The 24,595-nt window shown below is 35.2% G+C and overlaps 1 protein-coding gene and 1 long non-coding RNA gene across 3 annotated transcripts in view; both read left to right on the forward strand.

The window, feature by feature from the left end:
• The window catches only part of LOC120335504 (uncharacterized), a 135,632-nt gene that overhangs the window by 19,979 nt on the left and 91,058 nt on the right, over positions 1-24,595 (forward strand). The gene's annotated exons all lie outside the window — the stretch shown is intronic.
• Positions 9,513-10,648, forward strand: LOC144411785 (uncharacterized). Its single transcript, XR_013468897.1, has 2 exons — positions 9,513-9,631; positions 10,014-10,648. It is a non-coding gene; the product is annotated as an uncharacterized LOC144411785 (long non-coding RNA).

Below are 24,595 nucleotides of genomic sequence, written 5' to 3' on the forward strand. Positions count from 1 at the left end.
ATTTAAGCTCTGTCACAACATTAATATTAAACATTATATGTATCTCATAGCCATGTTAAAATATTACAACTACAACATGTAAGGCAAGCCGATCCCGTTAGCGCTCAGACGTAAACAAATATAGGATAATGGCGATAATGCACTGAACTGGTGAGGAAATTTGTTAATGATTATTACCTAATTAAACGAATTTTACTAATTTCAGATAGATAAATTTCAACAGTGTAATATTCGATGCCGCTCAAATGGCACAAATTTTGTTGATATTAGGTTTACGTATAAGATGAGATTTTGATTTTGCTGTGAATAAAAAAAAATGAATGCAGGCGCCATTTGATAATGCAATTTTACATCTTTTCGCTTAAATTACGTCAATTTAGATGAATGTTTGTAAGCTCAGCCAATATTACATAAACAGCTAATTTTGTGAACAGTTAAAAATGATGTTGCAACATGTTGGACATAGCAATTGTCCTATCGGGGAAACTGATGAAGTACAAATTACAACTTCGGATAGATAATATGATGATCTAAAAACGTCGGTATTTCAAGCCGTTTGTTTATCAAACTATGATATGCGAATAAAAGTTGGATTAGTTGAGGTTAGTCAGCCATTTATCAGTTTCAGATGACCTGATGGTGGAGATATATGCTTATCTCTTGCCTGTGACTTCTCTGTAAAATGAAGTTACGTGTCGTTATTAGATTATGAATATGCTGTTTGTTCACACAAATACTCAGCTTAAACCCCTTAAATCACGACAACTTAAGATATCAAGCAGAAAGCACCTAAAAGCGCTATCATAATGATGTACGACCCTTGGTCGCACCAAGGGTAAAACATTTATGACGGTATGTGTTTTCGATGAAATGTACTGGAATCTAAGGTGTAAAAGTCAATGAAACTTCTCTGAAACCAGTGGTCGGCAAACTATATATATATATATTCATATACCAAATGTACACATTTCCGGTCTCGATACTGTAAGAGACTTGACATTCGTTCTTTTTATTTTCGTTTTTCATACATTGGCGCATTGCTCTCTTAGGAATTAAAAATTTGATCAAAAAGATACTTTATATCTTATGTCTATCTAGCTGAAGATGTGAAAGTTTCCTGCCATGCTGCATGTTGAAATTTATTAAATTATTGACATTTTTTTCTTGCTAGGGTGAAATTTATCCATCATTGGGGGTTATGACGTCATAATAACTGAAATTTCAATAAATTAATTTCAATTCAAAATACCATTTTGTGGCATACCTTAAAATTTTCACGTGATGCAAAAATAAGTAAATTTGATAAATTTCTTCAAGCAAAGACAAATAACGGACTCGAAGGAGTAAATTTCTAAGTAGTTGGTTATAACGAGAAAAAAGTGAGTAATGTGCTTATTAATCCCTTGTTTAGTGGAGTAATTTTGTCTGACTGAATGGGAACGGGATCAATAGCTCTGATATTACCAAAGCCAATTACTTTTACATAAACTTACAGTTTGTACGGTTACGTATTGTTTACGAAACAATTACAATATAAGCAAAGTTTTTGAAGAAAACGGCAAACTCGGATGTTTTACGGCATAGTCAGATATCCATATTTCCCGAACGAATCTAGCATCCAGCATCATTCACCAACAAATTTACATCGCTATTTTTTTAAGTTTCCAGAAAAATTAAAAACAAAATTAAAAAAAAACTCATAGGGAGCTGACTGCACTGATAACCATCAAGCTTCATATTGAACTCACAAGCGAAAGAACACAATTCTCCAATGACCTCCTCGAACATTTTCTGAAATCTCATCTACTCCTGAACATGTTATATCCCATGAGTATACTTTCAACTTTTTTGTGTTCCTGGTCGCCAAATAGTTCAGCAATTTTTAAAGCGCGAAGTTCGGTTAGTGTTTCACTGATTCTATGTAGAAATATTTCCTGCCTCCGACGAATTAAAAAATCAACAAAAAGTCTTATAAAACAAAGATTTGAACTATTTATTTTGTTTTATTGAGATGAGTATCTTTTTTCAGGGTGAATGAGAATAAGAAATAAACTTCCAATACTGCCAACCACAGCTAAAATTTATCGCTGTTATTAAGTCTTTGTTCTTGTTTTTTCGGTATAATGTCTATAGAGCAAAATGCACGGATTGCCAGATCCACGAAGATGCAAATGACACTATTTTGATTGATTCAAAATAAATATTGAATAAGCTTTGTGAGCGTAAATTTAAAACACTTTCAGAATTTGGGAAACTAATTTATGGTCCGTGATCCCCAGGTCCTAAGCAATAAACTGAACCCATAGTGAATGTATTCTTTCGTTTCGTTCGTTCCAAACTGCATGCCACCGAAGAATAAATCTCGAATGCGGCTTTTATATTCCTGATACACACATATTTCTTCGCACCTATCTGCCAAAATATATGTTACTATTTGAAAGAACTAAAGCTTTTTGAGAATACTTTAAATATTTCATTATCTATAGCTTTTTGTAGCTCTTTTGAGTGATATTTTCATTCGCCTACGTTTACAAATAGAAATAGCAGTAGGATTTCCAAACGTATAATTTATTATTCATCAATTTACGTAACATTGGCTGGAAGTAGTTAACTGCTACTTAATTGATGACAAGAATTGGATTTATTATTTGTGTGCTAGTTTTGAATTGCTTAAACAAGGCTATCTGGACCAAATTTTGGCATATATATGATTTACTGTTACTGTTACTCACAAAACCAAACGCTGGAAAGGATGAGGAAAATACCACGTTACTTCTCAGGAAGCAATTTTGAAATAACAAAAGGCTTTATAAATTTTCCTCTAACATTGCTATAATATGACACCATGCTGTGGTTACAATGTTTATGACATATCACTTGATCATTTCTCACAACTTGTCTTGGAATCGCAGTACCCTTTCGAATGTACATAAATCGAAAAAGCCGCAGAATGTTTATTTTTGTGTATACGATTTCAAAAACAAAATTTTATCGACTCAAATTAACGACATTAGATAACAATGGTAGTGACTTGGGAAGCCGATAGAAAAATGTAATCCCCCGAATATGGGATTGGCTTAGAAACTCTGTGGAAACAGTGAAAAGATTTTTCGGTAAAGTTTCAAAGCAATTTGTACTGGGGAGCCCCAGTGGGGACGGGACGAAATTCAGAAATACTATGTCTCGAGTCGGCCCACGATTTTTGGTCTTGGAAGCGATGGATTCTACGTTCTTTTATCCCTATTCAATTCTAGTTTTACTAACCTAACTAACGGATGCTGGGGCTATGTACGTAAGTGTCTTTAAAGCACAGTACCGTATTTAGTCAAAACTATTTTACTATGTAACTTTAAAATTTAAAAGCATCTTTTGCTTTGCCTCATTGACACCGCGTACATACATATTAACTAAGTTACGCACGTAAAGCTGAATTCAGTAGAAATACATGTATATAAATATGCAAACTAATTCAAAACCGACAAATACAGATAGCAATATTATTCAGCGCAATTGTTCCGTATTTCCTGTGTCACATAAAGCATCAATTACGTACTTTTGCAAACGAGATCGAAGTTTTGTGACGAACAGCCCAAATGCACTGAAGGCTTTTTCTACTGATGATGATAAGAATAACTTCATATAACGTTTGAAGATGAGCGGGCGTCGTCCACTTCCACGGCTTCACATTCTTTTTGGATCGTTATTTTACTTAGATCTACGGGGGAGACCATTAACTGTGTTCGATCCTGACTTGATGTTTCTCTCTAATTCTTGCTTGTAAGATTCACATGTTTATTCTTCACGTACTACAGTCGAAACTAGTGGTACAAAGTCTACAGATACTCGCAATCACAAACGCGAAAACTAAACCCATTTTGGAAAGTAGTATATTCTATTTAATTATGTTAATAAGAACACTGTGCCTGTGTATCGACTGTAAGTTTGGAGGCGTTGGTGTAATGTTATTGAACGTTACTGTTTGATTCAGTGGTTCCCAACATTTTTACCCCGACTGGCAAGCAACATTAATTGATATGGTAACAAAGTATTGGAATAAATGAATCGAAAAAAAACCTGCGTCTTAGTATAAAATTCAATGTTTTGACAGACTCGCACAAAAAAATCACAAAATACCAAAAATAGTTTGGAAAACAACAACACAATGCAACATCTACGGCAGGGGTCGGCAACCTTTTGTCGCCCGCGGGCCGAAATTAAGGGTTGCGAGTCATTGGCGGGCCGCAGATATTTTTAGAAAGTTGAAACTGAACGGATGATAGTTTTTATATTAAAAATCAAGCAGTGATACATCTCTCGAATAGAATATAGATTTATTTCCTCGTCGCATCTCAAAAAATTCCGTTTGAATATTTTCAGCGCTATTGAACCCTTTGCACTTAGCATCAACTTTTCTGCGTTTTGTTGCCATTCGAGCTTGAAGTAAATCATCATTAAATTCAGAGGAGAACAACGGAGCAATGCACCAACTCTCATTTATTTCTGGCTAAACGTGCAAAATCAGCGAATCCGCTTATCAAACAGCGGACATCAGAAATTCTAACTGTGTATATTTACAAGTTAATGCAAATTTAGCCTCAAAAAAATTTGAAATTAATTTAGAGGTGCAGTCGAAACTTTGGTCATGAATAGCAGTGTGATAGGTAAATGTCGGCTGCCAGCGACACAGAATCATCCGAATTTGTTATCGCAAAATTGGTCAGTCGAGTCGATGCTTCAATGTTATTGTTTTGTGCTTCCTGCTTTGGATATGATCGTTGACATCTGAACGTCCGCCATGACTAATAGAAAAACAGATCTGCAATGCGTACAGTGTACCTTTCCTCCTTCAGTTTGCTTCAAATAAAGTAAATCTTTCTTCAACTCATCAGAAAATTTGTATTTTCTTTTTGGCATTTCGACAACTTAACGACATTGCAGTTAACGCCAGAAAACGCATTAAAACATATACCAATTGTGACATAACAATAGAACGATTTCTCTCTCTGAACTAGCAAAGTGTGTCGCAAAACAGTGGTAAATGGGCTGTCACCGTTAAAAAAAATTTGTAATATTAATGAATTTGAATTTTTTACCCATGAAAACCGTGCTGACAAACCGGGACATTTGAGTCAACCGGCCGGGACGCCGGGACAGCTTGTCAAATCCAGGACTGTCCCGGCTAAACCGGGACGTATGGTAAGCCTACATATATATGAGTTTTGGGGAATTGGTCTGCGTTTTCATATATTTGAGCATTGCTCTCTTGTATTCAATGCATTGGCGTATTCTCAATTTGCACAAGTGTATGCAGTCACGGGGGAAATATCGACAAGCACGGTAAAGAGATTCATTTTTATTGACGCGTTTCGATCTATAATGGCATTCTTGATACACACACATTTCAACTAAAATATATGAAGATGGTTAGTCCAACCATCTCCAATTTCGATTTTAGATGATTCATCTAGTACTTTCTTTGACTTCAGAATTGGAACTGTGTCAGGATAAATATATTTATCAAGATTGTGTCTTTTTCATATGTCCTAGAGACGTGTTACTGATGTCACGCTATTCGAAAACCCAAATCAAGTTCTCTGTTACATTTGCACTGGAACCATTAAAAGAACACTCAGAGCATTAAATACTCAATGCATATTCCATAACATTCAGGAGAAAGCGGTAATGTATGAATTATCGATTGAAATTAAAAAATTTATTTCAACAATTTAGTAGGCCTACTCAAAGAATCTTGGCATCCTTAAATGTGCAGAAAAATGATTCGTAGAGTAAGCTAAATAAACATCATTCCAAAATTAATCGAAATTCAAATGGAAATAAGAAACTTTTTTTAATGCATATTTCAAAGTACGAACCGTATCGAAATAGCACTCCAAAGTTTTTTAGATGACAAGACAATTTGCACGTGAATATGTAAAGAACAAATTAAAGTTCAGTAAAACCAGTTCAAACTCGTTGCGATAAAAACATTCTTAAGTTTCATCAGAGCATTGCCAAAAAAAATTGAAAACCGGAGTTTTATCGCTCCAATCACTTGCAGGCTTGTTTTTCCATAACTGCCCATATATGATTCATCGACTAAAAATCCCATCCTTGTTTGCTTTACCATTTGAAAAGTTATCTGTTTGTAATTAGAATGAATTCGATGTAGGGAAAGTGAACAAGCAGGTGGTCAAGTGCAACAAATATGCAATGGCAACACATAGATTACCTAAGAAAAAACATACAAATAAAAGTGTATAAAATAGTATTTATCCCGACGTTGACAAAATTAAACAATGAAATGAAATTATTTTCAAAATTTTTATATTTTGAAAAATATATCTTTAAAATTATATGATAAACATTAATTTATTCTATATTATTGAATTTTGATCAAATCAAGTATACCATTGAATAACTTCCCTTCTTAATTTTTTCCAACAAAAATATTATCAAGTGATAAAAATAACACAGTTATGAAAAACGTATATTAAATAGAATAGTTAGCTCGAGTACAAAATCATTATTATATCATGAAATTACAAATGTCAATCAAATGTTTATATCATTCTTGATTTTGCACGTTATGGTTGTAGCCAGAATCAAAATAGCTAATGTTTTTACCTGCTAGTCTCTTCATTGCAAGGAAGTTTGCAACGCCATTCTTGTCACTAACGTAACTTGGTCTGCCTACCATCTCAGTCATCACATAATATTTCAAAGCAATAAACCATGGCGTGAAACAAACCTGAATAATCTATTCGACGTTGTTTTTGGCTATTTTCTGTATGACTAGATGCCATTTGCATGTTTACTACATGTTTAGCTAGAAACAATCAAAACACCGTATAACTAATATTACAAAATATTTTCAAGCAACAGCCATAGAATCTGAAACAAATAATAATAATCAAGCAGCACAATTCACATCAAAACACAAACTGCGTCATAGTCGAAATAAAGTGTATATAAAGTGTTCACTAATTAACGAGAAATTAATCAAGATGTTTTTGTTTACATTTCACATTTTGAAGGAGTGTACAACAATTACACTTGATATAACGAAAGTGCAATGCGACAGAGGATTTCGTATATGATTTAGTACTATCATCAACCTATCTTGAAGCAAAGAAGATGCGATTTAACATGCATGATAATATTTGATTTGCCCTATTTTAATTGTAATGCTGCTGTTTTCGAAATGATCAATGGTAGTATAAAGGGCTATCAAATTAAAAAGCTATAAAATAGAATACCAAAATATTTTTCTGATTTTTTATATAATTTCTTGCTTTGAAGATTAAAAATTAGATAATTAGCACTTATAGGAATTACTATCGAATCCGTTACAATTATGAATTTGAATAAGGAACTTAGCATACCTGAAGTAAGTAACGTTATCACTTTTAAGTCATGACACACAAAATCGAGTTTGAAAGATCTTACAAACGTTAGGGTGAGAAGAGCATGCATTTATTTTAGACTATTGGTTTTTACCCGTCAGTCCTTGAGCTGATGTTGGTCATCGCAGTGTTTTGATGTTGGTCCGAGAGAATTTTTCTTCCGGCGTAGCGCCTGGTTACCAAATATTACGCCGTTTACAGAGTATAAAACATTTCGTTGTGTGAAAAAGCTTATGATTTACAGACGGTGTATTGAAGGTCCGACCAGCAATAAGTCTTTTCATTTTACAATCTGTCTTTTCATGTTATAATCCATTGCCGCGGCCATTTGTTGAATCTGTCCAGTGTTGAGAATCTACACATATATATACATATTTTAACTCGCGAAATGTGAAGCGCATTCAATGTAAGGCATCCACAGATTTCCGCAAGGCGGACATGACAACTTTCGCATGTATAGGAATAACGGGAAACGTGTAGACAGAAACGTGCTGCATCGTAAAAACGAAAACAGCAGTCAAAAATATAAACGCCTTTATCCCAGGTACAATAGTGATTATTACAATTTCGATGAAATAAAAGAGTGATTGAACATATATATATTGCAATGAATATATTTCATTTCATCATAATCCGTAATAAATTCGATCATGAAAATAATTTGATTGGAGTCGCATGAAACCGACAATGTACAATACAGCGCATTGTGCAAATTTAACGTTTTTCATTTTCAGTGCTATGGTATCACTGCCGTTGGAAAATAAATTTAACGCGAAATTTTGGCGATTTCGAGTATCAGAAATAGAATTAGGCCAGCTTTTATTATCTGTCGCTTAGCTCCTAAAAAAATTGTGATACTTTTTTGTTTTAGTTTTTGCGCGCATGATATCGTTTCAATTTGCAATTGAGTATATTACCTGGGCGAATTCCAACACTTTTGTCGAAAATCCGAATATTGCCTGGTATTAAAAAGATTAGTCTTTTTGTTGCGAATTCTATCTTTTAATTATTTTCAATTTCATCGGCTTACCGCTGATAAGAGCGAAACAATAATACTTTTATCTCGCGAAACGTAAATCCTATTCCAACTCAACCTTGTTTGCATTAGTGGCACTGTCTTTACACTGAAAATAATTTAAAAATAAGAATGCTGTGTGACTTGTTGAAAGTTGAAATGAATGAATCTTGTTTAAGGTTTCTGCGAAGTCCAAAAAATGGAAGGATGTAAATCTCCTTGGTTGCTAAAAGTCATGTCATGTTAGAATTGTACATGGTACATTTACATGGAAACATGTTTGAATAACTTATTTTTTAAATCATTCATACCAAAATACGATTTAAAGACGAAGTTTCAACTCACCAAATGTCATAACTAAAACAAATATAATGAGCTAATCTGATTTATAAATACTTCGTTGTCTAATATTCTGTAACAAAAACCCAGAAATATCGTAACTGTTTTAATAGAATTTTAATAGAAATGACACATATATTACGTTTACCAATCTAAAATTTCAAAGGGGACATTCTAAAGAATTCTATAAACAAGTATAACATCGTCACACCAGATATAAATATTCTCTGCTATAGTGCAAAAATCCTTAGTGTGACCACTTAGCGCCAATCATTCTTGCTTTTGAGAAAAATCAAGAATATTAAAGGTACAAAACATTCGCTCTTAAAATAGGTTACATAGAAAAAGGGCGAATCAAAACTAAAATCATCATCTCAAACTCACATACTCATTTTTCCCTCGTCTTCTTCAAATTTGAAATTGAACATGTGCCTTTAAATAATAAATAATATCTTGCATCTTTTATAACTACTCTTATGTATGTGACTGTAAAGAGTGTGAACTTTTGCTTCGCATTGTGTTCCTGATATTATATTATGTACATGAAATAGTCTTAATATCGACGAGCATAATTGACTTTGGTCCATTTGCAGATCACATCTATAATATTGCTTATCTGCCTTGGAGTTCGTGCTGGTTAATAACAAAATAAACAAAGCAAAACGAAGTAATTAGGTTTAAATTAGTCATTGAAATCTGGCTTATCGGTATTGATTGGGCAATAGAAAATGTAAACAACATAGCACTTGCATTTGTTGATATCTCTGCCGCGAGGATGAACCCGTGAATAACATATTGTCAGCATCTAGTTCTTATCCTGCAATATTACTGTATATTATGCTTGGGACTTTTAAATGGCTGAATATGGATAAATGTGAGTATATTATTATACATCATTTCATTTGTGTTAGGTACATGTTTGGGATGAGTCTGAATTACCGTGTTTTGCCAAGTGGCAATAATTATCGTTGTATGAGTTTGTGAAAACAAGTTACTGTTGTTAGTGGTGGAATTCGAATTAAAACAATTTAATATTTTTACCATTACATCTCGCAACTATATTCGGGCATGTTCATGCATATAGCGAATCAAATGCCAACACTTCAAAATGGTATAATGGCAAACATTGAGTTTTGGCAATTGTATCTATATATATTTGTTGCATATTCAGACTATAGTACGGAGTTTTGCGATATAGGTAGCTGAATATTAGACATTTGGTTAACGTAAGATATCTCTGCAATCATGATTTTTAGAAATACAGACGAGAAGTGCTGAAGATTACACCCACGAAGAAAAGCTACATTCAGTTACGCATAAAGAATGTCTTTATAGTTGAAAAGTGCTTCATAACTTTATATTTATAGGACGATTGTGCGATGTCATCATGAATTCTGTTTCAAACACTTGTACTAGGGTTTCTATGGAACTGCGTCTGTACTAATTCTTGACGTATCTGAAAAACAAGCTTCTCCATCAACCAAGCGAGCATTGTATTCATGCGCTACACATAAATTTGCGAAAAAGCTGTCAACCACTTCCGTCAACATGCCATGTTTGATCTACAACATGATATAAATACAAATCGGAAATGACTGTGACACAGACCTGAGACGCTTGTCAAAACCAGCTTACAATTTAGGAACATGATTTGACTGCAATGTTCCATCAACTCAATATTGCAAAAATGAGAAAGGGGTTATCAAGACAACCAAGGACAACACTGTGATATTTTCTTTTACCTTGAGTTAAATTATGAAGGATAGTTTGTCACTTAATTGTGAACTCTTGGTTGTCTGAATTATGCTGCAATAAAAAATACAAATACTCAAACTTCGAGCAGTCCAGTCGCGTCGCTGAATCGAATGCTTGAATTGTACGACGCACTTGAGGATTTCTGACATATTCAGCTAATCCCTAAGATAACTAAATATCATTCTGATATTGCACCGCATGCTTCCCATAGAGTCACATTTATTGGATACAAGTTAAAACAGTTGTACATCGTCATAACTTGCTATATAAATTAGAATTATATGAATTTAATTTGACCAATAATCCATTAGTTATGGTACCATGCCGAACATTCATCTTCTAGTTAATAGATAAGACTAGAAAGAATTATCTAATATAAGAAACCAAAGTGTATAGAAATCGGAAACTTGTGCAATATTGTTTGTATTGTAATCCAGCGGTAGCATTGCCAACACAGAGACCCACGATATTGGCATATGTATGATAGTTTGATTAAACGATATATTGTATATACGAGTTTAATATTCATCTGAGTTACTCTGGTAAAACTATAGCAAAACCTATTTTAACTATCTTTAGGGATTGGTGGTTTAGAACCCCATGCATAAATAATGCTAATCTCATACCTACCCGATTGACGAATGCACAAGCTTAAATAATTTGTCCTGTGAATATGAAATACCAAGAATATTCAAGTTCAAGATATTGATGTGACCAAATGGAGATTCATAGTGTATTGTAATGAATAGCATTGAACAACCAATTGAACGTAAGGTGTTTGCCTTGTGACCAGTTAATTTTTTTTATACCTCACAATTTTTGTTATCGACGTTTGGCGGACTTACGTATCGCAAAGAGATGCACACACAGCTCTTGTGTTAGAAACTGCTCTATAAACTTCACAATATACAACCTAACGAGACACATTAAGACACGGCGTTTAACAGGACAAGGAATTCAAGCAAACGACTTCATGAGGTAAGAAAAGTATTAACATATGATGAAATATTTGGTGATAGGATGTGGTTGAAATAATCAATAGAAATAAATGGTTTCAACTAGAGATGTACCAATACCACTTTTGTCGCCGATACCGATACCGATCCGATACCAGCTAAAAAAGCCGATACCGATACGCCGATACTACAAAAAGGCCGATATTACCGATACCGATACTATGTAAATATTACTTAATTAGGTGTGCTGTGTAGAGCAGACGGGTTAAAACAATGGTCTTTGAGCGTTGTTCATAGTACACATTATTTCAGATCGAAAAATGATATATCACATAATATGAAATTAATGTTTGGTGTTTGCTTCAACTGATTAAGATACACTGTACAGTAACGCTAGTAATCTCGGTGTTCAATTAGAAAACTCATAAGCCGGGATGTCCAATTTGAATTTAATGTTAATATCGCGACCTTCGAATATCGTTATTCGTGTTTAAGAGAATATCGAATATCACCCACACATTCTAGAGCCGCCGTCCTACGTTCAAATTAAAAGCATTTTTCAAATATTTTATTTCGTGGCTAATCGTAATCGTCGACGCAATAAGTCAAAGCCAACATGAAAGAATATCAATCAGCACCGACCAAAAGAAGGCCTACCTATAACCGTCGAGGATGTTTTTTTACTTTACTATTTTATATTATTATACAATTGCTATCATATATTTTGAGACAGTCTAGGACTCTAGGCCCTCTAGGGCTAGGCGGTCATGTCAATATATCTATAAAGAAATTGTGTTGTTAAACAAAATTAATATCTGCGTAGAGGGATAATTGTGTCGGAATTTAGTTTATCGATGTCGTCGGACTAAATGACACTCGTACTTGACGACAAACAGTCAGAATTTATACCCGTGCCAAAAGTCCATGTGCCGTTAAATAAGGACCCCAATTCCACTGTATGATTTAAAACTGGGCGCCTAATTGCTTTTTGTTATGTGCCGTGTTGATATATTTCTTCATAATAACTATGTAATATTAAAAATGTCAATATAAAAATTTGACAGCGAAAATAGCTAAAAATACGTGAATCATATTCTCTCGCGGGGGTAGGGACATGTATGGCTCATAGCTCACGATCTCTCCAGACGTTTCAAATCGTTTGTACAACATCTTTGTAAACTACATCACTCGAAAAATACTTTTACTCAATTATTTTTTATTTAATTCCGAAAAATAGCGCGGGCCCTGCGAAATGCTTCCGCGGGTCACGGGTTGGACGACCCTGATATAGGCAATAGCGTATTCTTCTCTTTAAGAGAAGCTGAAAACAAAAGGGAAATATTCAGAGCGGTTAAACATATTGGTCATAGCCTTTTTCCACAAGGCTAACCTTTTACCAAACGCTGTAATTTACTAATTTTATAATATACTTGAAGTACGTTTTTGTCCTTTCCTTGCAAAGATAGGTTCAACTTAATAAGTTTTGCAAAGATATCACACGAGTTCAGTACAAATTCGTTTCGTGCGAGGTAGTCGACAAGTACATTTTATTCCTGCAGTAAAAATGCTCGGGAGTTTGTACAAACAAACGATTTACCCAACAAAGTCACCTCGATGTAGAGGAGAACAATAAACAATGTTCTGCATTTATGTCCGTGCACAATTTCTCAAAGCTTCTTGATTTCAGTGGACGATGAAGTTAATGATTTTGGTAACGACATCAACCGTGCTGAAGAGTACAGAACTCAGTTCTTTGACAACCGACGCCACGCGGTGTATAATGCAGGATGTCCAGTTTGGCATTGGCGCATGCTCTTGTATTAGACTTTGTAAACCAGACATAATTTTAGCACCATCTGTGCATATGCTGATGCAAGTTTTTCAACTAAGATTGTTGGCTGTAATAAAATTTTCGATTATTGTAAAAAGATCGATTTCCCCCAACGACTAACATACCGATTTCACCACATCCCAATTCAATTTGTCCGTAAAACAGCAATTGTCATTAAAGTTTGCAAAACGTGCATAACATATTAAATGTGCATCCGGGCTGCTATTAGGAGCTTTATCCAGTTGTATCCTAAATTCCTTGCCTTGTGTTGCTCAATTGATTGATCATGAATATCGCCTGCGGGTCTCGTGAAGCAAACGCCGTAACTGCTTTAAATACCCGCAAACACAAATGTGATGTGAAAATGAATGCTGTTAGTGCTATAACGCCAAACAAAAATGTGTTGTAAAAATACAACTCAAATTTTCAATTTTTTTCTTAAATAAAGGTCCTTCTTGCGCGAACGCGATACACTAAACCAGGGTGGTCCAACCCAGGCCCGCGGGACACATGTGGCCCGCTGCTTCATTGTCTGTGGCCCGCATTTGCGAAAAAATCGCATTTGGTGTTGTTTCGTCAAAAAAATACCCATAAAAAGCTTTTGACATACTATTACATCACTAATGTCACTGAATTGACTAGTGTTATGACTAGCTGATACACCTAGTGAAGTTGAATAATGTGCTTGGCAAGTCTAAATTTTTAACTGGGTCTCTATTTTTTTTGCTAACAAAGTAAGCTTCATAGAAAACGAAATATCGAATAAAGGATCTATTGGCCTAGGTTGGCTATGCCTGATAACTAAATATTAATGTAATGGCCGAACAATATAATAATCCCTGTCGGGTGTTTTTTTGCAACCAGTCTAAACATTATTACAAAAAATGCTGCCTATATGTTAAAAAATTTAGTAATTACTAAATTATTTTGTAACAGTTTAAAAAGAAAGCTGACTAATTCAAACAGATTTTTGACTGAATAAGGGAGGGAAAATACCACAATGCTTGTTTAATATGTCTGCAAGTTGTTTCGGTGACAATCTAAAACGGCATTTCTTTTTTAAGGCAGTTTCTCGGTTATGAAGAGTTTGAAATCTTACACTAAATGTAGATATAGTAAGATTTTTGCACGTATTAGTGGGTTTTGCATTTTTTAACTCGTTATATGACAAAAATAATCTAGGTGTTGGGACAATAAAAGTGTTTGTTTTGTATGACACTGTTTACCTATTCCTGGCACTATTGTGGCCCGCGAACAATACAAAAATAATAGTGTGGCCCGCGAGGCCGACAACCTTGCACCACTCTGCACTAAACTTATGGGACAAACGTGAGTCGAACAACTCGACTCACGAGAGGACAGATATGTCGTCCACCTTTTTGATGGCGACGTTTCAAGATAGTACTGCAATACGGGTGTAATTTCGATCTTTTCACATTAAAATTTCACAGCACATTTTTTTGGGTGTTATTTGAGCAGATACGACAGGGTTCGGAAACCTACGGCCCGCGGGTCGGATTAGGCCCGCGGAGTAACATAATCCGGCCCGCGACGCCCCACTGAATTATAGTAACAAAACAGCTGCTTTGACGATTATTTTTTTCACGTTACACAATTCATTGTGAGACGTGTGTAGACTAAAATCATATTATAATCTAACAAGTATAAAATTCACAAGTACTCGTTTATTTAATAAGCCTATAATTTTATTATAATCAGACAAATGGCAACAAAATGCAGAAAAGTTGATGCTAAGTGCGAAGGGTTCAATTGCGCCAAAAATGCAATGCAATGAGGAAATAAATTTATATTCTATTCGAGAGATGTATCGCTGCTTCATTTTTTTAATAAAAAGTATCATCCGTTCGGTTTTCAACTTTCTAAAAATATTTGCGACCCGCCAATGACTTGCAACCCTTATTTTGGCCCGCGAGCGACAAAAGGTTGCCGACCCCTGAGTTACGGCGTTCATTTCACATCACATTTTCGTTAGGCGTTATTTGAGCAGTTACGGCGCCTACATCACGAGACCCTCGTCTGCTATGTCACCAATTCTTCGACATATAGTGTCATTAGCCATAGGTATGTTTTTCAACTTTTCGACGGATGCAGAGCCCATGATTGTACTTACAAGGGGCTTTATATATTTGGCAATACGATTTACAACTAAATGCGATGCAAATACAGCCTTTGATGATAATTTGGTGAAGTTAGAAATTGACGATTGAGTTCGTTTAATTTTCAAGTAAGAAAGGTCCGTGGCTTTGTTGCAACTGGGGATGTAATGTTACTGAATGCCGTTTAAACTTATTGGGTGACTGGCCAATTTCTCTATACAAACAACACATTTCAGCTTTTCTTCGCCATTTTGTTGAACGGAAGTGAATCCCAAATCTAAGTGGCTTTCATCATACATGAGAATCTTCTTTTTGGACTCCCCTTGTTCAGTATCGCTTGTACATTTACGTGCCAACCCAAACGACGCTTGATATGTCCATGTTGATAAAAGATTTAGAGATGACATGTATGGCTCATGCTCTGTGTGATGTCATAACAGAATAGTTTTAAATGACCCATATTATTACTAAAGTCAAATATACTGTACATAAAGTTGTTTGTTGCAATATTTAGTATATTGTCATCTCCAGATTTCAAGTTTGATTCAAACGAGAATTCAAATTTTTTCTACGCACCGCAGGTAGGCTACAAGTCCGCAAATAACGAAAAGTTTTGCGACGCCCTAGCAAAATTGAAACGACTCGTTTAGGTGTCGCGACGCCCACTTTGAAACTCGCGATTGCGCGGTGTTGTCTTTGTTTTGCTATTTAGCATAGACACGCCCCAAAATAGTTGGCTAAAATAAGGGGATGTAATGGTGAACATATTCCATTGGTTCACTTCAGATTCCATCAAATACGCACCTAACAATAATAAATAGTTTTTACTAACTTATCATTTTCCTATGTTCAAAATACTTTAAGTTCATCTGACCATGTATCTAACACAAAAAAATGAAGTATATTACCATGCTCACTTTTAAATATACCCATTTGAAAGTCCCATATAACATAGCGATACATGGAAAATAAAAAAAATGAATGTCGGCACTATGTTATATATTCATGAGTAGGGGAAAGTGGGGAAGGTTGGGACACTTTTTTTTTTGCCTATTTTGAGCCGTTTATTCTGCATATTCACTTAACTGTGCGGGACTAATGCATAGAGGGGTAAATGTAGTTTTTATTTAGCGACGCACGTACGCATCTTACAACAAAAATGCTCTGAAAAACGTTTGTTAAATGTCCCACTGTACCCCACTTGTGTGGCACATTCGGACAGACCATGGGGCACAATGGGTCATTCTGTCAAAATGCAACGATGCATTCCTTTAAAAATAAGCAATCAATCATCATAATCGTCTACTCTAAAGAACAGGAAGACTTCAAATTTGAAGATTTAGAATTTTTAAAATCAATGTTCAACCGAAATATTTCAGATATTTTATCAAAATATTTAGCAAACAAATTAAATTAATTGTTTTTCAAATCTACATCTGAAAATATTTTTGATCCTCGAATATATTTCATATTGGGCCATGGGTCGAAAGATACCATAATATCACACAACTCATAATGCCCTACGTGTACTACATGGCACAATTGAACAGTGTCTGTACATCGATATTTATAGTACATTAAATTGTCCTTGAAGACAAGTATACCGGTTCCGAGTTGCTTCCGAAGTAAATTGGCCATTCTAATCGTCATAATTAACCATTTGACAATGGCGTTCCTTATGACGTCACAGATGAAAGTTGTATTTATTCGTCGAAATTACCGGCCGACCCAACTTTGCTTCAATGACCGTTTCTATTTTCTGGTTAACATTTTTCGCCTACCAAGCTCCATAATGCCGTACTGCTCAGCTCCAAGCTGCGCTAGAAGAACAAATGACATTATAGGATTGTTGCGGAGACATTTTACAGCCTCAAATTGGCGTATCACTATAAAATCTTTGAAAAAATGACCAAAAATGGTTCTACGCTGTGTTTGTGGTCAAATTTACCGCATTAGATAGTTTTTTATTCCTAATTGCGTTATATATTTAAATAGCATATATCTTAAAGTTCAAAATTCACCTTTCGGTTTCATTCTAGCCCTTATAACAGCGGACTTATTTGATTCGGTACAACAACACGACGAAAATTTCCCATTGTTTCGCGTTTCCCAAATATGGCACAAGATGGCGTCCATGAACTTGTTCAACATCAGGCAAGTTGGTTGCCGGCCGTTGGACTAGGCTAGGGTGTCTCATCGTTTATATCAGTAGATTACCACCGATATAAGCATATTCTTCATTATCGCAACCCACTCGTTTTGCCGAAGGACTTGCACTTGATCTATTTGCTTGTGTAGTAGGCTCGTGAGCTAATTTTCATGATTTTTCTTGCTCAAAACGTCTCTCTGATATCTCGGCTGAACATTCCGGGGAAATCTTATGACTTTGGTGGAATACGAACGTGGCGATAAATGTACGCAATAGAAGTAAAAGTCAAAATAAAAACTTTTACTTACATTTTTGAAATTATAATTCCGGCTGTGTGTGCAGTTGCCAGTATGCAACGTTTTGGCGTAGTTTCGCGGCGATGTAAGGGGTATTTCAATTAAAAATACAAAAAATACAGAAACATTTTGATTTAAAACAAGCCCTTTTTTAAAACACGATGTTTTTTTCAGAATTGATAAAAAACAAAACCCTAGTTGAAACTCACCGAAGGGCGTATTGAAACATCGAACTGCGGACCGGATTCCGGATATAGTATCGGTATGAGAGTTGATTTTCCACTGTGCCCCATGTCCCAACGTGCCCCACCTTTCCCTTCATCATAGATATCAACAGATACAAGTGTTGTGTTGATTGCCTATTCTATCACCCAATCAATTACGACAAGACAGATTTTGATTACTAATTCAATGCTAATTACTTTTGTTTTTGATTTGTTTACTTTGGTATTACCCAGCACTAATTCTATAAGGCAGTGTGAAAAAGTGATATTACTCGTGATCTGCAAATCAAACCACCGTTAACGATTCCCGTCAATATTAAGACTATTTCATGTAAAGCATGAACTATCTGGAGTACAATGCGAAGCTTTATACACTCTTCACATTCACGTGCATGAAAGCGAGTTCTCAAGGTGCGGGATTTTATTTATTCAATGGGCATGTGAACTTCAAATTTGAAGAAGACGAGTGAATATTAAGTGTGTAAGTTTGAGATGGTTTCTGCAGTTTTTTTTCCCGATCATATTTTAACCATTTATTAGGAGCGAATGTTTTGTAGCTTAAAATAACCTTTTCACGAGAGCAAGAATGGTTGGCGCTAGGTCATCACACTAAGGCATTTGGTTTCATTAAATGAAATACAATAATGGAGACCTAAATATAAATATGAGTAAGAAAAATACCATAGTATAACAACATCGAATTAAATAACGGCATATCTGGCGAGAATGGCGTTTAAAAGACTGAAACCAAGGGTCATCGTCTGCCCCCTCCTTCGCGTAAATTTCAATAAATACGAATTAACACTAGAATTGAAACAATTCAAGTTTACACTGTTACTGATTGAAGCTATTAAACAGCGAATAATTCAAATTCAAAGGTTGCTGGTGGGAAATACACGCTTTTCTAAAATATTACAGAATGAAAATGACAAGAAGTGGATAAAGATTCCCATTCTGCCACTAGTACAAAAAACGTTGATTGAACTCGTTGTAAACATGTTGTCGGGCCATGAAATTTTAATCGCGTGGTATCAACTATTGGGTACTTCAGAAAAAAAATCAAGGGTTGTTAATGTGATGAAACTTATCTAAAACTTTATTATTGCTGAACAACTGGATTGGAATAAACTTTGCTTTAAAAACTAATTCTCGGAACTGGATTTGAAATCGGATTTGCGGGACGCAAATTTAAAAATAGATCCCGACATCTAGTCTATCGTGTTAAAAAAACAATCGCAAAATTCGCTTTGACGTTGTTGTGTAAACTCTGATGCGTTTTTTTTTTTGTGGAATTCTTAAGCATTAAATTAGTCTATTTGCTGAATATCACTGGTGTTTGTTCACACGGGTCCTCACTATCTTGTGTTCCCGCGGGGTTTCAACTCGGGCATTGTTGAACTATTTGATAAAGAGTAAAAAGTTTATTCTGGATAATTACAGCTTCAAGAAAGTAGAATCGCATTATAAAAAAAAACGCGAAAAATTCCGCCATGTGAAATATAATTCTGCAATGCAACCCTTATGCACGCAGGAGGCAGCACGCAGGAGGCAGTATTAAATATTGGTGACTTATCCAAAGAGCAAAATAAGCTACTACGAGTCGAGGATCTAGCTAAATTCGAACTATGTACTATGATGTTCTCTTGCTACATTGGAGAACTTCCATCCAGCCTGAGCAGCCTGTTCAAAGCAAATTTAAACAGCAGAAATAAATATTTTTTTTTATTTCATTCATCAGTAAAAGTATTTCACAATAATCTATTGCAGTATGTGGACCAAAAGCTTGGAATTCCCTACCAAAATACATTAAAAATTCAAAATCAAACTTAGAATTTTGCCCCAAGCTTAAACAATATATATATATATATATATATTATCATCATATTAGTAAGTATTGCTGTTTTGAACAATACTGTTTCGAAGATCATTTTTTAAGGTGAATTCGACATTGAAAATTGGAGATCATTTGAACAGGAACGTCTATCGATAAACTGTCAAGATCACCAGACACCTCCAGACCAGATGGCAATTTCAATAACTCCACAGGCAACTTCAACCCGGATGCAATATACACAATGGACTGATTAAATACCTAGCACATTAGTCTAGTTCTATTATCTTGCCTCATTAGTTAAACAAAGACAAAATAACGGCAATTTAGGTCAAAGACAGTAAAATACATTGAAATTAAAATGAAGAAAACAATAGAGACAAGGACAATGGATTTTGTTAAAAGTAGCATGCTGTTCAATTTCTTCCCTTTAATGTTGCCTAGCACCAAATCAAACATTTCTCTCCTTTCTTCACCTCAGGATACCAAAGTATTACTAATTCAATTTTGAAAAACCTTGACATGATAAAATGTTTCTCTTTATATATCAATAATCTCTATTGCATTGTAGGCTACTTCTAAACCTTCTGGTAAAAGTGAAACCACAACGAGTTTTGTTGAAATGCTTTTTTTTATAACCCCAGATCTTTTCTGGCTGTATTTAGAATTAGAAAATAGAGAGATAAGCTGATACATATTTTTATTGCATTTTACCAAAACTTTTTGCTAGAATATAGCCATATTCTACCAAAGAGACTATCATCCTTGAGTTGTGCATACTCTATACACATAAGAAATCGAACACAAACACTTACTTAGACATGACCATTCCATACCACATTTATATGATGTGGTACCATCACTCAAGGGTGTTGTATTTATGGCTTAAATTCTAAATTTTAGTATTATTTATACATGCAGTTTATTTCGTGTTGTGTTATGTTTTATTTATGGATGTTGTTTTGTCTTACAAATTCCTTTGTATAAATAGTTTTGTATACTCCACCCTTACCCATGTTACCCACTCACCCACTCTTCTTGCACAACTGTCTGTATAAGGAACCATATTATATGTATGCGATTTATTTATTTTTAAAAAATTTCAAAGAGGGTGCATAAACACGCATTCATACATACGATGATAAAATAATATTATCTCATGAATCTCATTATCTTATTTATTAGAATGTTTTCATTTAAAGTAACTGCTAGACATAAATTATTAAAGTAGAAAAGATTTCTCGCTATCGACTAAGACTCAGTGGTTCAGAAACAAATTTTCAGAATTAAACTTATTTATTATAACATCATCACAAAATTGAAACGACGCACTTCCACTGAACTAGGTAAAAAAAAATTGCGCTATCAACGAAGTCTTAAGGGTAGCGCTTATATTAAAACCATTTTTAAAATTTAGGCTTAGTCATATTTTCGGGGAAATCATCGCGCCTGCATAACAATGCATATTCTGATCGTAAGACCCGATTTGTGCGTGCATGCATAACAATGCCGGCTTTTATCGCTAAGCTAGCGGTTCCCAAAGGCGATTAGCTAAGTGCGCCTGGAAACATATCACATATTTTAATTGTTCTAAATGTTTTATTGTTCCTCATCATCGCAAATGATGTTTATTTGAATCAAATTCATTGTACCGTTCTATATTGTTTACTTTCTGCTAAGTTTGATCAACAAGAGTGAATAATTTCGGATAAGGACCAGCCCATCGGTGGCCAGACATTGTAATTCATCATTTAGGCCTGCATAAACAAACATTGCGCCACGACTGGACTTGCTATGAAGCAAAAAGCATTCACACTCATTACATTGAATAATTGAGTAACCCTAATCTGAGTAAATATGTGCTGGTTTTTGTTATTGTGTAGGCCTACTAAAAACTGGGAATTAGCTATGTCAATAAAATATCAAAAATGCATATTTTGAACTGTTTGGGATTATTAACTTAATCAAGAGCCGCGAAAAATTTTAATATATCAAAAGGGGCCGCGAGCTCAAAAGTTTGGGAAGCCCTGGTCTATATTGATTTATTGGCGGGATCTTTGTAACCACTTCCTGTGATTGTTGGCCCTGTTGGGCCAAATTCAGAATCAAAGGTGGTTAAAGCGTGCATCTATATTAATCAAAAAATGATTTTTGATAAAACTGAACGCTGACGAAAATTCCCGCGCATGCAAAATTTCTCAGAATAAACATTTTTTCTGCCTGGAAACAAGTACTTCAATAATAACGATATAATGGAAACAATGGATGCATGTGGTAGAAGTGGGACTAATGGGATACGTAGGAAAGTGGGACAAGTGAGACACGTAGGACAAGTGGGACATATGCCGCCTCCTTAACATAGTCGTAAAAGCTGAATAAAGTTCCACACTACAAAATAATTAAAACATTTTCAATTTATAGTATTTGCTAGCGCAAGTAAGATTTGATCAACTTGAGTATTGAAAAAAACATTCCTTTTATCAAAACACTGTTCGTGATGAACCTTTGTGACTAGAAATGCACGGGTTAAGATGCCAAAAATTGACCAACGGTAACAATATAATCCTGAGTGGCTATTCAAATATAGCAACCATGATCTGAGAATATCATGACCATTCTTCAGCGTCTTATAAAACCCTTTTCCTTCTTTAATTACTCTAATCGCTGGCTTTAGTGGTCCTTCCTTATTCTGAAAACCTTTCGGGCCATGATTTGATCATCTCAACTCTCAAGTTATGAGTTAATACGTTTGGCCAAGTAGCCACATCGTTACGAAAATAATTTAAATCATATGTTTTATTTTTATGTGTTCCATTTATACGCTGAATTCTTTCAATGATTACTTTGTTATTGTTTTGCTAAAGACACACTTCTTTTGCTTCCGCCTCAACTTGAGGTAGCGATTCACTGTAGGAAAAACATCTAATTAACGGGATTCCTCCACCTTTATCTACCACACAAAGATGGAGGAATCCCGCCCATCTACTACAGACAGATAGTAAATGTGGCTGTTGACTCGTGACATTCTGTCTTATCGCGAAAGTGAAATAAACTGAAACCTAATCTAACCTTAACTTCCAAAGATAAATTGACTGAATAATGCAATAGCTTGCAATATAGGACTTCAACGGCATGAATATCATTATACCGTCACAGATACACATAGTGAGTCACAATCTAAACAAAGTTGCACATTAGTTTAGGCCAGCATTTCTTAACCTGGGGTAATATACCCCTGGGGGTGAATTTTCCATTCTTGGGAGTAAATTAAGTTATTGTGAAAAAAAAATTTGAACAAACAAATACCACATTTATTTTCTTGTTTTGTTGTGAAAAATGAGTATCAGCGTATTATTATGAGTAGACCTATATTTCAAACGAAATATAACTGTCGGCTGAAAAAGTCGTTTTTTTTTAACGAGCGCGTAATCGCGACGACTAATTCAGAAGATAATTTAGATTTTTACCCCTTTTTTTAATACTTGGCAGCGCCCCTGATAAGGGCGATTATTTCGATTTTGGGTTTACGTATCCTGGTCTTTATAGTGCTCAGTATGTTCTGTGCTTGCAAAGTGGAAATCTTTTCACAGTTCCACGAAACCTGACACATAGAAACAAAAACTGCAAGCATGATAAGTAAAAACCGATCCTTTTGTTGAGTCAAGATTGCCCTTTCTAATAAATCAATAGCTGTACAAATCCGACATCATTTGGCAAACTAATAATACTTTGCTTTGTATGCGGCAAAAGCTAAAAAGCACATACGATTGGAGAAACCATTCCGAAAGCTTTTTAGGATCGAAACTCTCCCGCACTCTTCTTGTGCTCCTCCCCGCCCATTTTCACTCCCCCACTCCTAAATTCTTTCGCAAATCTATCTCCCCCTAAAGCGCACACACTTTTTCCTTCCCCACCCCACTCTTTTCAACCGAACCCCACTATCCCATTGATCTCGCCGAACTGAAGCCCAATACAGAAACGAAGATTGGGTAGAAAGAGAGAGAGAGACTTTGTGTCCAAATTAGAGCTCTTTATACTTTACTTTGCAAATTTGCGATAAACGATCCCGAATGGCTGTATTAGGGGTAAATCTTGCAATCCTAAATGATGAGGAGATAAAATATGCATAAAAGGTTTAAGAACCACTGGTTTAGGCCTTAAGAGCATAACTTGAGCTTCACTCAGATCAGTGTTAACTTGGGTCGTTTAATTCTAAGTCTCTCTAAGAATAAATTGATGTGGCCATCCTAGTTCGTTTGAAACAGTGGTTCCCAATCGCAGGGGCCCCCCCTGGTGGCCCCCTAAGAATGCCATGGAGCAGTTCAAGGGGGGCCACGACACAAAGCTATAAATGATCATAGAGCGACTTGTACACTTTCCTTTTAAAATGCAATTCTCCGTCAAGGCGTTCACCACAGTTTCATTGCCTGAACTGTTTATTTGCGATCGCGGGGTGTAGGCTACTGTATTCACTTCTTTTGTTTGATGATAATGGAATTTGGAATCTACCAATCAAAATAGCTTGCCAATAGGCAGTCTAATCTGTAGACGGGCAGTTTCACTAGACTGCGAGATGGCCTTTCCTATTGTACTATAGACGCAAAAACCCACTTATAAATGCTTATTGCCCAAAATACGAAAATGGAACGACAGTTACGTTGACTTTGGCTTTACCAAAG

Source organism: Styela clava, chromosome 15 (assembly GCF_964204865.1).
Source record: "Styela clava chromosome 15, kaStyClav1.hap1.2, whole genome shotgun sequence".
Classification (NCBI taxonomy): Eukaryota; Metazoa; Chordata; class Ascidiacea; order Stolidobranchia; family Styelidae; genus Styela; species Styela clava.